This window comes from Myotis daubentonii, chromosome 1 (genome assembly GCF_963259705.1).
Source record: "Myotis daubentonii chromosome 1, mMyoDau2.1, whole genome shotgun sequence".
In the NCBI taxonomy this organism is placed as follows: Eukaryota; Metazoa; Chordata; class Mammalia; order Chiroptera; family Vespertilionidae; genus Myotis; species Myotis daubentonii.
Genome location: NC_081840.1, coordinates 29779328 through 29794901, shown reverse-complemented (window position 1 = coordinate 29794901; position 15574 = coordinate 29779328). Strand labels below are relative to the sequence as shown.

Here is a 15574-nt window from a genome sequence, read left to right as displayed (position 1 = left end):
CCACATGTTTACAGAGGCCTAGCAGCTCCACTCCACGCCTTCAGAGCTAAATACCAGCTCCCATCAATCACCACGCACGGAACACAGCAGCAGGAGAGAGCAGTTAGATCGCAGTGGGAGTGTATCCCTGACAGAGAGTTTTGTTGAAAGAAACAAAACACGCCCAAAGGCCTGAGCAAGCAATATTCTGGTGAGTCCAGCCACTGGTGAGAAACTTTCTGTCCGGGTGAGGCAAAAATGAGGGCAGGACAAACCAACTAATAAGCGCTGTAATGGTTCCCAAGGCACTTTCTACTTTGACATGCCGTAAGCACAGACTAAAAGGGCTCAAAAAAAAAAAAAAAATCAAGAAAGACAGAAACCTCTATAGAGGAATTTTTGGTGTCCCTTCTTAATTCTTTACCATTATAAAACAGATCTATGGTCTGAAACACCCACTCAAAGAGCCTTTCACAGCTGCATTCTGAGGGTCAGCCTCAGACAGTCACTGAAAAATGAGGTGGGAGGGACTGTATTCTGCATGAATAACCGAATGTTTCCAGCAACAGGCATACTCTGATGAAGTAGTTAAAATCAGCTGTTACTTTTCCCTTCGATAAATGGAAAGCAATTGGGGAATATCGAGATGAGGAGATAACCTCCACTCAGGTGGGAAGCATTCCTCTTCACGCCTGTCCACGCCCCGTCAGCAGTGAGAGCCTTCCTCAACCCTTCTTCATAATCTCCTATCGTCAAAACTGGGGGGATTGTTTTCAGCGCTGAATATGCTGGAAACTTCCCCTGTCGCCCAATTCAACTGGCATTTCCTGAGCACCGCACATTAGCCAAACACTGATTTAGACACCAATGTCCTTTCTTCAAGGAACTCATACTCTAGAGCAGTGATGGCGAACCTATGACACGCGTGTCAGAGGTGACACGCAAACTCATTTTTTGGGTTGATTTTTCTTTGTTAAATGGCATTTAAATATATAAAATAAATATCAAAAATATAAATCTTTGTTTTGCTATGGTTGCAAATATCAAAAAATTTCTATATGTGACACAGCACCAGAGTTAAGTTAGGTTTTTTCAAAATGCTGACACGCCGAGCTCAAAAGGTTCGCCATCACTGCTCGAGTCAGACCTGAACACGACCAACAAGGGGACAAGGTGCAAGTGACAGCTTAAGAACTCAGAGGAGAGAGTGGGCACCTCCCTGGGACAGAGAAGAGGGAAAGCACGAGGGGTTCTGTTTGAGCAGGGCCTTTGGGATACACGTATAAGAGTTCATGGCCGAGGAAAGGAAGCAAGATATTCCAGGCCTAGAAAAGAGTACAGGCAACGTCATGCACGCATGGAAATGTACCCCAAACAAGCCTCCAATAGTCACAGGGCAGGTGGAGAGGGGATGAAACTGGGGAGGGAGGTTGAAACCAACTGTGAAGGTCACTGTCTGCCTGTTTAAACTTTATTTTGGGGAAATGGGGAACCATGAAGGGTTTTAAAGCAGTTGAATGACTCAGTCAGGCTCATGTTTCCAAAAATACTTCTGAGGTCAGGGTGTGTGATAGGTTAGGAAGGTAGAGACTGGAGGCCAATTATTCAAACATAAGAAGAGGAAAAGTGGACATTGAAAGGAAGGAACTAATTTGAAAAGTTTAGAGAAAAAAATGAACAGGAGTTGGCAGCCAACTGGGTGTGGAAGTGTGAAAAGAAGGAAAACCAAAAAGGTTGCTGAGGTTCTTACTTGGGAGGATGGGGACAAGATGAACCAAGCTTGAAAACAGGCAGAGGAGCAGGGTTAGGGGTAAAGGAGGGAGCCAGGAGGTCCTCACTGTTGCTACATGGTGAGTTTGAGACCTCTTGCTACAACCAAATGAAGGCAGCTGACAGACCGCTATAAAGCAGACCTGGAACTGAGGGGGAGATTGGAGCTGAACATAAGAATTTAGATGCATTGGCAACCCCAACAAATGAAGAAAAAAAAAAAAACGAAAGGGAGCAATGGTGTCCTAGCCAGGGTGGCTCAGTGAATAGAGCATCCATCCGTGTGCAGGAGGTAACCAATCGATAATGTCTCTCTCACACTGATGTTTCTCTCTTTCTGTCTCTCCTGCTCCCTTCCACTCTCTCAATAAATCAATAGAAAAAATATCCTCCAGTGAGGATTAACAAAAAAGAAACACACAAAAAAGAAGCAATGGTAAGAAAACTAGGAGAGAAAAAGGAGAGCGCAGGTCCGAGAAGCCAAGGGAGGGCATAGTTTCAAAGTAAGGGAACGGTTAACGAAGTCAAATATTTCCGAGAAGGTAGGAGTTGGGTCTGGAGGGCGGCCATCGCATTTGGCCATACCAGCCCTTTCTGAAGCAGCATGTACAGCAGCACGGAGAGCTGCCTTAGGACAGGGAGTACACTGTGCAGTGCTAATTAGCACCTTCATCCTCAGATGTCAAAGAACGATGTCGGAAGTCAAGTTCAGGACATTAATTATTTATTAACAACTAATGAGGGGATTCGAGTCTATTAGGTTAAATCATTGCAAAGAAAAAACAACATAAACAAGTACACAACTAATTGCCCTTATAATTTCAGATCATTAAAGATGCAAGATCAAAGGGAAAAAAATCTCTTAGAATTAAGAGGCATAATTGTTGACCTCCACCCAAATATGGTGGGTGCGGTGATTCTAAGCAAGCACTCTAGAATAAATACACCAGGGTTCAAGTCCAGCTTTGATCTTCTAGCTGTGTAATCTTGAGTACATAAACTTCTCTAATCCCTGCTTTTTTATCTGTCAAATTAGCATAATAATAGAAATAACAAAGACATATTAAAGCTCTCAACACAGTGCCTAGCCCACAATAAATGTTGACTTATTATAGTAACAACTTATTATAATGCTTCATTTCCAAGATATATAAACTAAATTACATATAATCTATTTATTTTTTTAGTCAATAACTACTTTTGAGCCACTCCCTTCTATGAACCAAACATGGCTCTAGATGCTGGGCATGAGAGAGAGAGAAACAGAGACAGAGAGAGAGAGAGAGAGACCCAGTCCCTATCACAAGAAGCATGGTCTAACGCTGTAGAAGGCAAGTTGACAATTAGAAAACAATAGGATCTATGCTGAACAAAGTATTGAGATGGGTACCCTACCTGGGTGGCTCAGTTTATTAGAGCATCGTCCCATACACCAGAAGGTTGCAGGTTTGATTCCCGGTCAGGGCATGTAGATCTAAGTTGAGGGTTTGATTCCCAGTTGGGGCATGTACAGGAGGCAGTCAACCAATAGATGTTTTTCTCTCTCCGCCTTCCTCTCTAAAATCAATAAAAGCATATCCTTGGGCAAGAATTTAAAAAAACCAAAAACTTCCCTTTAAAAAAAAATGAGAAAGGTGCTGCAAACATACATAGGAGGAAGCATTCAGAGCTCCCTCAGTCCTGGTGAGGGAGACGGGCTGTCAGGCAAGGCTACAAACATGAGGCAACACTTACATTAAGGTACCGTACCATCACACTCACACACACACACACACACACACACACACACACACCCTCTGAAAAAGTGTCAGAGAAGGAGGAAATTCTTTGCCCAAGGGCAAACAGCAAGAAAAAAGAAGCTGGAAGCAACCCAGGCTCTTGTCATTCAGCTCAAGGAGATAGTTTGGCTGAAATATATCATCACATAATATTTACACCTTTCCCCACCTGAGTGTGGGCTACATGCTCTACAAAGCAAAATAAACATCTCCTGCCTGTCCTCTAAAAGTCTAAAACTTCAAAATAGGCAGGCTAACATAAGAACTTTGATGACAAACTATCCCCAGATGGCAGTGTTCTCAACAATTCTGAAGTTCAGTTTGGTCCCCAAGGTGAGGATGTTAATGGATTTTGTCCTTCTTTTCGGAGATGTCAAACACCAGGGAGGAATATTAAAACTGCATGGATTGGGTTCTCAAAAAATTAAAAATAGAATTACCATATGATCCAGCAATATACTGGAGTATATACCCCAAAGAAGTGAAAGCAGGGTATTAAAGAGATATTGGTACACCCATCTTTATAGCAGCATTACTCATAATGGCCACAGTGTGTCTGCCAATGGATGAATGGATAAACAACATGTAAAAAATACATAAAATGGAATATTATTCAGACTTAAAAAGGAAGGAAATGCTACAACATGAATGAACCTTGAGAATATTACGCTAAGTGAAATAAGCCAGTGACAAAAGACGCTGATTCCATTTATATGACAACCAGTAATCAAATTCATAGAGACAAAAAGTAAAGTGGTGATTGCCAGGTGCTGGGGGGTGGGGAGAGTTAGTGTCTAATGCAGGGGTCCTCAAACTATGGCCCGCGGGCCACATGCGGCCCGCCGAAAACATTTATCCGGCCCACCGGGTGTTTTTGCCGCCGCTGCCTGTTGCTTAGCAGCCGACTAGTTTTTTTTAAAACTATAGTCCGGCCCTCCAATGGTCTGAAGGACAGTGAACTGGCCCCCTGTTTAAAAAGTTTGAGGACCCCTGGTCTAATGGGTACAGAATTTGAGTTTTGGAAGAGGTTCCAGAGATGGATGATGATGATGGCTATACAACAACGTGCATGAATTTATGCCACTGAACACTTAAAAATAATGAATATGGCAAATTTTTGTTATATATTTATCATAACTTAAAACAATAAAAATTTTTAAACTTCATGGTTGCCATGCCCATTAAATAACTGTTCTTGGTCATTTAGGGGCAAATGAAAATACCTTGTTTCTGACATTAAATGCAATGCCATATGAAGAGTGGATGTGAGCATGAGACCAGACCCATTAGAAAGTTCTTAATCCAAAAGAGCAGCGTCCAGGTACCATTCTCTGGAAATGGACACCTACAAAACCCACTAAGAAGGTGGCTTTGTTGGCAACCGTCATCTGACAATTTTTAATGAAGATAATCCCCACGTACCAGCACCACCCTATTAGGGGATGACTGCCAAAGTACACGTTCCAAAAATTACTAATTGAACTTCTATTTGTAAAAGCATTAGGCAGAGCTTTATGTAAGGCTCACAACTAATATTCATAAATCAGTTTGTGCCTTTGAGAGCCATCTGGTTGAGCAAATAATAGATGAATACAAGAAAAGTTAAATAATAATCAGAAAAGAAGTCTATGATAATGTTCAGTTAAGTAGAACATGTATAGCCCTTTAACACATTTGGAGAAGGGAGAGATTACTGGGGCTGGAGTGTTCCAGGAAGACTGATAGAAACCACTCCAACTCTGAAAGAAATGTTCAGGACTCAGTAAGTGGAAGCAGACAAACCTGGTTCAAGTAGAGGGTTTATGATGGAAAGGAGGAAGAGACAGGGTAGAAAAAGAGATAGGAGCCAGATTATGATGGCTCTTAAAAGTCAACTTTATGACTTTGGATTTCCATCTCTACCCGGAGGGAAACCAACAGAGGTTGAGAAGGGATGTTATATGATATACACAGTGTTCCAGTACAGGATGGCTTTGGAGAAGAAAACCCTTCATGGACAAAAAGGCCACCTAAGTTTATAGCTGAGGGCTACTAAGTCTCAAAAATGAAAACAAACATGTGCTTTGGCGAGGTTAAAACTATGACTTTGAAATGTGTCAGGCCATATGCTGACATCTGCGCTGAATTTTTCTTGAAGGACATGCAGGAAACTGTGGACATTGGTAACTTCTTAGGAGTCGGGTGGAGGTGGGGGAAGGAAGACTTACTTTTCATTTTATATCCTTGTACATGGATACACTTAATCATGTGCAAGAATTCATTTTATAATTTAAGAAGTTTTTAAAAATATGAGAACTGAAAGTGTTAAATAGTGTTTGGGCTCTAACCAGCAAATTCAAAACATTTCTAATTATAAGTGAAATACAGTTCAACCTTATTTGTAATATATCTTAATCTCTGTCACGTAGTGAGATGTTGTGAGAATGACCTAAAAGTAACAGTACAGAGCACATAGAACTAACTGCACATCTAAGACTTTACTTCAAAATAAACATGTTCTGAGTCACCCACAATAAAATGCCTCCTTTTGGGTGTATTTAAATGAAAAATCTGCCTGAGTCTATTTCAAATCAACCCCACAATGAAAAAAAAAAATCAGAAATAATATCCCATAGTACCTTTCACAAGACATATTCCTGGCTCAGTTAAATGGCTTTTTCATTCTTTTAGTTGCTCAGACCAAAACCAATTGGGTCATCTTTGACTTATCCTTTTTCTCTCATGCTCTATATCAGGGGTCCTCGAACTTTTTAAACAGGGGGCCAGTTCACTGTCCCTCAGACCGTTGGAGGGCCGGACTATAGTTTAAAAAAAAAACTATGAACAAATTCCTATGCACACTGCACATATCTTATTTTGAAGTAAAAAAACAAAACGGGAACAAATACAGTATTTGTATTTGCATGTGGCCCGTGGGCCATAGTTTGAGGATCCCTGCTCTATATCCTTATCCCATCAACTCTACCTTAAAAAATCTAACCAGAAACCAGCTGCATCTCACCACCCCACCACCAGCAGCCTGGTCCATCGTCTCTAACCTGGACCACTAAAGTAGCTTTCATTCCACTCCCTGCTTCCACCCTTGTCCCCTCCGGTCAATCTTCCACAGGACAGTCAGAAAGATCCTCATAAAATACAAATCTGAACAAGTCCCTCCCCTGCCCACAACTTCCAGTGGCTTCCTAGTGCATGGCTAAAACCCAAAGTCCTTGCAAGGCTGCAAAGCTGCATGATCCAGACCCCATTTCCTCTCCAACATCAACTCCTGCACTCCCCACTTCTCCCCTCACTTGAGTCACACTGGCTTCCTGACCACTCCTGGGACAGAGCAGTGGCCCAGCCTCAGGGTCTAGGAACTCAACCTGAATCTCTTCTCCAAACATCCCTCTCTCCCACGCCCCTTGCTTCATGTGGGTCTCTGCTTGTGTGAAAACTAATCAGAGAGGCTCTTCCCATCAATCCTACTACCTCAAATAGTAGAACTACCTCTCCTTCACTTCATACTGCTTTATTTTTCTTTATATCACCTGAAATTATGTTACACAGGCACGTGTTTATTGTTGTTTAGTACCTGTCTCCCCAACTAGAACATGAGCTCCATGATGTCAGACTTGCTTTTTTGTCATGTACACTGGGCCCAGGCTATGTCTGGCAAATAAATGAGAGTTTAATAAATAGTTGTTGAAGACTAAAGTAAGTACAAATCAAGGTAATCAAGATCATGAGACAAAAAGAGATTTTTAAAGCCCATAATGAGACATGAGCATAACAATGCCCAGTAAATTTGGGATAAGGTCATGAAAAGCTGAAACATCATTGGCAGGTATACACCCATCATTTATCTGTGGCACTCTGGGAATCCATGTGCATGCTTGCCATTAATTCACTGCTTTGAGACATCATCTGTGTACATTCTGGAGGGCCATTCTTGAAGTTTTGAGGCTAAAGAGTAAATACTGTAACACGTTTCTCCTCCCTCTTTCCAGAACCAATGAACTCAGACTGAAAGTTCTGCTGAAGCAAGCAAGCACTGTCCCAACCAGAAAGCCTAGAATATTCAGTTACTCTATTGAGGAGATCTGGACAAAGCCCCAGCCTTGGAATTAGGAAACTGGGTCAAAGTCAGGTTCTGCCGTCATCTACCAGAGGGACCTTGGGATAATCATTATACATTTCCAATCCTGTTTCCTAGACTATAAAGTAGGGATGATGAGATTTTTCTTGCTTTTTTCATGTGGGCATTATAAAGTAAAATAAGATATGCATATACAAAGGCATCCTGAAAACGGAGTGGACTATACATCACCTTGTGCTAGCCAATTTCTAGTTCTCATGTCCTTCACTGCCACTGGTGAAGTTTGTTTAAACAAGGGTCTGACAAGGTCTTGCCTCTGCTCAGCCTTCATTGATTTAAACTTGAGCTTTCAATGTTCTTCACAGACTGAACCAGATGATCTTTCCAGTCACATCTCCAGCCCCTTCCTAGGCTAAACCCTTCATAGACACATGGGGCCTACCCCTCACTCCCTAATCTAATCATGCTCTAGTCTAGTGCATGTCTGTTCAGGGCTAAATGCCTCAGACCTCACCCCCGCCCACCCTCCCTTCTTCCATTAGAAAACCCTAGAACTGGAAAGGCCTGAGAGAGTCTTTTGAAAAACATTCAAAAAGAGCAAACATTGGGCACCTACTGTGTATAGTACGCTGTTCTGTGCTGAGGACACAGAAAGGAATCAGATAGAGACCTGCTGGTCTGGTGACTTATAACTCAGAGTCAGCATTATAAAAGGCCTCTTCTTACTCTTTCACCCTGAGAAAATATGATGGAAGGCAAAATTAACTGACCACTCCTAGGGGGCTTCTGGACACAGGTAGGAACTGAGCAGAAGGACAGAATGAAGCTAGGGACGGCTTTCCAGTCCTCATAAGTTATGTCTTTCAAATATCCTTTGTTTTATTTGAAGTATTATGAATTCTCAAACGAGACACACCCATATTTAAGTCTGGTACAAATGGAAATTATTTTCAACATATTTCCTTTCAGGGTTATCCAAGTTTCTGCTCCTTTTTATGATGGTGGAAACTTCTAAACTGACTATAATTCAAAGCAATTATTGTTCCTTAGCTGTCAAGGCGCCCTGTGATTCTCTTCATAAATATCCTGGATGATCTGAGCCAAGTTCAATGGAAAGTCTACTTTTTCTAGCCCTGTACCTTTTCACTGGCTAAATTTATAGCATTCAAATGAAAAGAAGAAAGGAAGGCCCACTTTTGCCCCCACTGCTAACACGATATCTGTCTGGGTTCTAATTGCCCTTGTAATTATACCCCTGGCCAGGTCTGCACAGGTATGGTATGGAAATTAAACATTATGGCAAAGCCTGAAAAGGCCTCATGAGGTAGGAAAAAGACAGCTTCATAAGATTTCCAGCCACCGGAAGAAGAGAAAAGGCAAAGGTGGTCTGAAAATGTCATAAGCTAGCCAGACAATCCACTGAAGAAGCATTTTCTGTCTATGACTGCCTCTAACACTGTGAGCTGTAAGGCTGGGATCCCCTGGAGGTTTGATATTCAGCTAAGGCTGGCTGGAAATGGAAGAATTGGCTCTTTTGGATGTGAATTAAGAAATAAGCACAGCTACAAAAGGAAACATGCTATGACATTTTCTAAATATTTACCAAGGGGAGTTGACAATTCAATGAGTGGAGCCAGATCTGACAGTGAATTCTCCTGACTGCCTCCTACAACCTTCCCTCCATCACCATTTCTATCTCCAAAACCATGTGACCGTTGCCTTTTGGGGTTGTCAGAGCAAAGCATTTGCTACATTTAGAGCCCACTTTTGCAGGGCTTCCTTTCTTCTTTTCATTTGATAAACCCAGCCAATGTTACCCAGTGACTTCTGGCACACAGACCACTGCCTTTACTCTTCTTCCCCAGATTTCTGATCTAGGAGTAACCAGAGAGCTGTCCGTAAAAAACTGAGTCAGTGCAATCTATTTTTAAGACAAACTACTTCTTTTTTACAGCAATACGTAGCTAGTAATATCCATATGGTTTCGAAAGCCACATCCATGAACTTCCCTGCCAGTCCTCATTATAAAATCAAATTTCCCATCAACCCACACAGCACAGTCTTTTTCACTCTTGATCTTCGCAAGTCAATGTATAAATATTAACATCTGCAGGTCTGAGATGATAAAAAAGATTATGGATAATGAAGAGATATACTTTTTATCACTTTAAACCTCCCACTGCTCATATTTCCTACCTTCTCGGATATTGGATAGAGGGTAAAATTTTGTGTTTGATTTTGATTTAATTGACTGAGTTTAGATTAAACAGGTATTTGATAGTCCCAATAATTCCCAAAAGTCCTTTCTTTCCCCCACAGCCCCAGAAATGCTACATAATTATTGGTCTTGAGATTTGTACCATCTCAAGATAGTAATGTGCATACGTATTGTGTAAAGATACAGACCTCTGTGAACCTAACAGGCAATGGGGAGATTGTGGGACAGTTTAGAATTTAATGCCCACCTATCTCCAACACGGTTCTTATTTTTATTATTTTTTAAAAAAATATTTTTATTGATTTCAGAGAGGAAAGGAGAGGGAGAGAGAGATAGAAACATCAATGATGAGAGAGAATCATTAATCTGCTGCCTCATGCATGCCCCCTACTGGGGATTGAACCCACAATCCAGGCATGTGCCCTTCACCAGAATGGAACCTGGGACCCTTCAGTCCACAGACCTCCATCCACTGAGCCAAACCAGCTAAGGCTCCAACACAGTTTTTAAAGATTTCACTAAGATGAAAGCACTGAATTTTACAACGTATTCTCTCACAATCTCCCCCAAAGGAAAAACAACAACACTTCCAGTGGGTTGATAAGGAAGAACTTCAGGAAATCAACTCAATTTTGGCCTTGAGAGAGAGAGAGAGACAGAGAAGAAATGGGAAGAATGGAAAGTATAGAAGGCATGTACCATAACTGCACATAAATAACCAGGTAAACCTCTCGCCTTTAAGCAAGTGACTACACGAGTAGAAGACGGGACTCAGTGACCTCCAAGTCCCTTCCCACTCCAATAGCGTTTGTCTCATGAATTTTTTATAGTCACCCTCTGTCCTATCACACTGTCCTCATACATCATCAAGCCCTCCTGGCCACTTCCAGGGCTGAAAGGAAAATCTGTTTTCAAAAAAAATCCATGCTTTGACTACTGCCAAAATTACAGTTCTGTCCTTGAAACAATGACCTGAATGTAACGGGCAAGGTGAAACACCTCTGAGCAAATAAGTGTCCAATACCATCTTCAGGTAATATTCTAAAAAAGCTTCTGATATCAGCGGAATGATTAGCCGAGGTCTTGAGAGTGAATGCTTGTGAAGCTAACAACCAATCCTACCACCAAATCTCTCCAACTTGTACTTCTGTATCCTCTACCGAATGTCTAACTTTAAAAAGAGGGTGGAACCAAACAGCTGAGTTTGAATCCTGGCCCCACCTCTCCTCAGCTGTGTGATGTGAAGCAAATTATTTAATCTCCTTCAACCTGTTTCCTCGCTTGTAAAATGCTGATACTGTACTATGAACTACCTTGCAGAGTTACTGTGACAATGAATGGGATAATAGAAAGAAGACTCTGAGCATTCATTTATCATTTACTCATTCTCTCACTCACTCAACAAAGCTAACCCAGTGTCCAGGAACCAGGCTAAGCACTGGTACATAAAAGATGGGGCGGGGGGAGCTGTTATTCTTTTTATTGACCAAAAACAGTTTGCTTCCATAACTGTGGCAGAACTGTCAGATGTTGACTTTAATTCAAAACTTTCATCCACACCTGGTTTGCCTAAAATAGTCCTTTTTTAGTTTGTCAGATATGATCCCAGGTGGGAGTCTGCCTCCTGCCATATCTTTACCCCAAGGCCAATCTTCTAGCAGGTGTTGTGCTGGAGGACACCATCAGAACACTTGGAAGAAGCAACAACCAGAGCAAAAGGCGGTATCTCAGCTCTCGGCTGGGCAAGCCACTCAGGAAAACCTGATATGCCTGTGCCACAAAGCCCGCCCTGGATGCCTGGGAGTTCTCAGGTGCTTTCAGTTCCACTAGCAGACTCCCAAGTCCTCCGAGAACTGGGGATTAAGAGAACTGGCTCCTCCCCAATCATTGTGTCTGAGCCCCTGATAAAGCTAAGAGCAACAGCTAAGGGGTCTAAAGGCTACCTTTTCCTGATGTAGGGTTTACGGCTTTCAGCTGTGCTTTACTGCGTTTGATCAAGTTCTGTGTACACCACCCACCTCTGAGGAGTCACCTGGCTTCAGGGCTGGTGGGCTCTTCTTCCATGTGAGCCTGCTATTCCTTTCCCTAACGGGCCCACAGCCTCCGGGCAAGGACCACCCTAGCCATGTTGCATGCTGGGTGTTCAGTACGCTTAATTTTTTGCACGTACAGAAAAAGAGTTTAAGATATTCTGGAACTCAGGGATCCTAGCAAAAGAGTAAAGTCTCGACCTGGAATAGGAAATGACCTGCCCCAGGGCATGGGGGTGGGAGGTGGTCAAAGAGGGAATTCTTGAGTAAAATTCAGAGCCATCTGTGAAGCTAAGGGTGGGTGAGGGGATAATTTAGAGGTGCCTACAATTTTGATTTGCAGACGCCATTCATTCAGGAGCCACCGGAATCACTTTCCTCAGAAACTTAAGTATAGATCATGCCTATCTCAAGGCTGTGGATTTTGCATGGCTGCCTCTTACCGGGAGATGACACCCTAGCCTCCTGTCACGGGAGTTCTCGGTACAAAATACTGTCACTAGATTACACACACACACACACACACACTCACACACACACACACACACACACACACATCTGATGCATCTCGCATAAACAACAACAAAACAGTGGCTTCTCTTTCATTTTCCTTCAGCGAGTTAAGCTTCTTATTAACTCCTGGCGCCGATAACTGCTCACTGAAAACAGTGGTTTGGATATTAATAGGCTGTAAATCAAGGCCCTGCCTGGCGCTTGTTGTCACGGAAACGGTACCCAAGCCCACGGCTACTTCCCTACCCTTGGAAGTCTGGGCGAGTTGGTGGGAGTCGGGAGTTTTTTAAAACTCCTGTTATTTCCCCCACTTTCTGCTATTTCTCAGGGCCAAGTTGTTGGAGAAAGAGGGTCTGGGGAGGCGGCGAGAGTAGACTGGACCATAGCAGCTTGCAGGAGCCAAACTCTTTGTGGGAGGAAGGGTAACCTGGCCACTCTCTCCGCGCCGTTCCCCGCGCCAGGGAGCCGCCCCCCTCCGCCGCCCAGCCCTGTCCTCCCTGCCTGGGCGCTGGGGCTGCCCCAGGAGCGCAAAGCCAAGTTCCCCAGAAGAGAATCCGAGCAGCCCCAGGGCTGAGAAATCCGGCTGCGGAGGCAGAGAGGGCAGCGGGAAGGTCGGACAGGCTAGGGACAGAACTCTCTTTGCCCCCAAGCCGGAGTCCTGGGGGAGGCAGCCAGGGACCAGAACGTGCACCCCCCTCACCGCCCTCCCAGTGCCCCCGGGCGACGCTCCAGGATCTGCTTCTCCAAAGCAAGCGCCCAGCTCGCCAAGCGCCTCCCGAAGCCCACGCGGATTCCCGCGCCCCGGGGAGTTCGTTGCCGCAGCCGTCAGGGCCTCTCGGGCCCCGTGCCGCCCCCAAGCCCGGCACCCAGGCTGGGCCCCCGCCCGGTCTCCAGAGCCCCGCGCGTCAAGCGCCCCCTGGGCCCAGCGCCTCCCCAGCGCTCGCGCCGCGCGCCCCAGCCTCGCGCATCCGCATCCGCACCCGCACCCGCACCCGCACCCGCACCCAACCCCCTCGAACTGCCGGGCCCTCCCGGGACTCACCTGCGTCGGGGCTGTAGCTGCGGCCAGACCGAGCCCGGGGGCGACAGCGGCGGCGGCGGCGCAGGGGGAGGAGGGCAGCGCGGGGCTCCTGGCACAGCGGCCGCCGGGCGCCTGGTGCTGCCGAGCCGTGGACCCGCCCAGAGATATAAATAACATTATCTGAGGAGGGACATTCCTGCCGGGGGACATCGCTGCTGCCGGGACCAGATAGTCCCGCGGCGGGGGCGGCGAGGCGGGGCCGCAGCCTCCCTCAGCGCCAGGCCCAGCCCCCAGTTCCCCACCCACTCCCGCACCTGCCAATCAGCCGCCGCGCCCGGGGCACCTGCCCTGCCTCCGCCCGGCTCCCGGGGCGGGCCTCTGCCTCCCGGCGGGTAGCCCGGGCCCAAGACGCCAGTCGTCCGAGCCGCCGCAGCGCCCCTTAGTCGCTCACCTCCCCAAACCGCGCGCTACCCGAGCCCCCGGCGGCGGGGAAAAGGGTTTGACTCTGCAGCTCCGGCCTAATTCGTGCGCCGGGAGCCCTGAGTGGCTAGCCGGGCCCCGAAGATGAGCTCTCCAGCCTTTCCCGCCCTGCGTCCCCACGGTATACAGTCAGGTGTTATTTGCCAAAAGACACGCTTAAGCCGTAGGGTGGGCGAGGTGGGCGAGGCGGGCGCCGGGGCAGTGCGCCCCCGTTGCGGCGGGTTTGGGAGGAACAGGTCGTTCTGGGGGCTGGCCTGTTTGCTCGCTACGCCGCGGGCTTCTTCCCCGGTGGTCCGGAGCAGGCGCTGGGAGGACAGGGGTGGGCGCTGGGCCAGAGGCCCCCACTCCCAGCCTGTCCCTGTCTGCCAACCTGGTGAGGTCGGGGCGGACCCGGCAAAGCTGGCGGGGCGCAGCCCGCAGTCCCATGGCGCTTGTACATTGCAGGGACTTGAATCAACAGGCAAGCTGCCACACAGACCCACCCGCACCTCCTGGCCGGCCCCCAGGCTCCAGGCGAGACTCCAGGTCTTCCTCACTGTACGCCTGGGTGGTGTGGGATGCAGCAGGCCAAGGAAACACTAGAACCAATGGTGCCAGAGGAAAGACAAGGCACAGCCGAGTCACCTCTGGAGAAACTCACGGAAGAACATGGGCAGCTTGTAAGACAGTCCATCTTCCTGACTTTCTAGCGATACTAAGTCATTGACCAGTAAGGGTTGGTGGTCCTCCTCCTCCACCCCCTGCGAGGCTCCTCACGGGTCCTCAGCCCAGGTATGATGGAGATGGCAGTGGAGGTTAAAGGGCATAGATGCAGAGAAGAGTTTTAACTTTGACTGATCCTGCCTGGTATTCTTGACAACCGAACAGTCTTACTCCCGAGTTGTTTGCTTGGGAGTATAATTATGCTGTTTTCCAGGATTCACCAGGAAAAGGATGTATAATTGCCAGATGTGCATGCTTAGATTATATATTGAGCATTAGCAAAGATATTTCACTTCCGGCTGCAGCCACACTTCTTGAGAGTGGGCATTTAGACACTGAGATGTGCTAAGTGGAGTAAACTCCACAGTTATTGCAAAGCCACAGAACTCTGCACCGCACTCCCTGTTGTCTTGGTCTTTATTAAGCTCAATTTCCCAAGAGACAGTAGTAATGTAGGGAAGATAAAAGAGTATTTGTGGTCATCCATTAGATTAGCAGTGATTCCCCCATTTCTGATAACATTTAAGAACACGTTTGTTTATTACTGAGTTAGAAACAGAAAGGTCTTTTTCATTTAAAAAACAAAGAACCAAGAAAAACAGCCAACTTCAAAAGCTCAGATGATCGTATATCTCAAGTAGAAATCCTTGATCTACTTTTGAAATTTTTTCTTTCAAAGGAGAGAAATGATGTTTATGTGTTTAGAAGCCTGGTGTGAAATAACATAAAATAAATTCATGATTCTCTAGGTTTGCAACTCCACAGCTACATAATCATATACCTCATGAAACAGATCATTCCTTCGCTATAGATTTGTGGCACTGAACTGAAAAGATTTCTTCATAGCCTAAAATTTATAATTTTTAACTATGAGAAAAAAATAGTATGATAAAAGTAACGATTCAGTGGACAGATTACTCCAGGATTTTACAAACCAGCTCAGCTGCTTTCGTTATCTCCACTTCAGCTAAAAGCTAAATAATTCAATACAACCTCATTTACTACAGA

General features: G+C 45.4%; 1 protein-coding gene across 1 annotated transcript in view; it reads right to left on the bottom strand.

Moving 5' to 3' along the window:
- SPTB (spectrin beta, erythrocytic) overlaps window positions 1-13659 on the bottom strand; it is a 119523-nt gene extending 105864 nt beyond the window's left edge. Inside the window, exon 1 of the mRNA XM_059693603.1 lies at window positions 13406-13659. The gene's annotated coding sequence lies outside the window, so the exon portion shown is untranslated. The remainder of the gene's footprint in view (window positions 1-13405) is intronic.
- Window positions 13660-15574: the final 1915 nt, after the last annotated feature.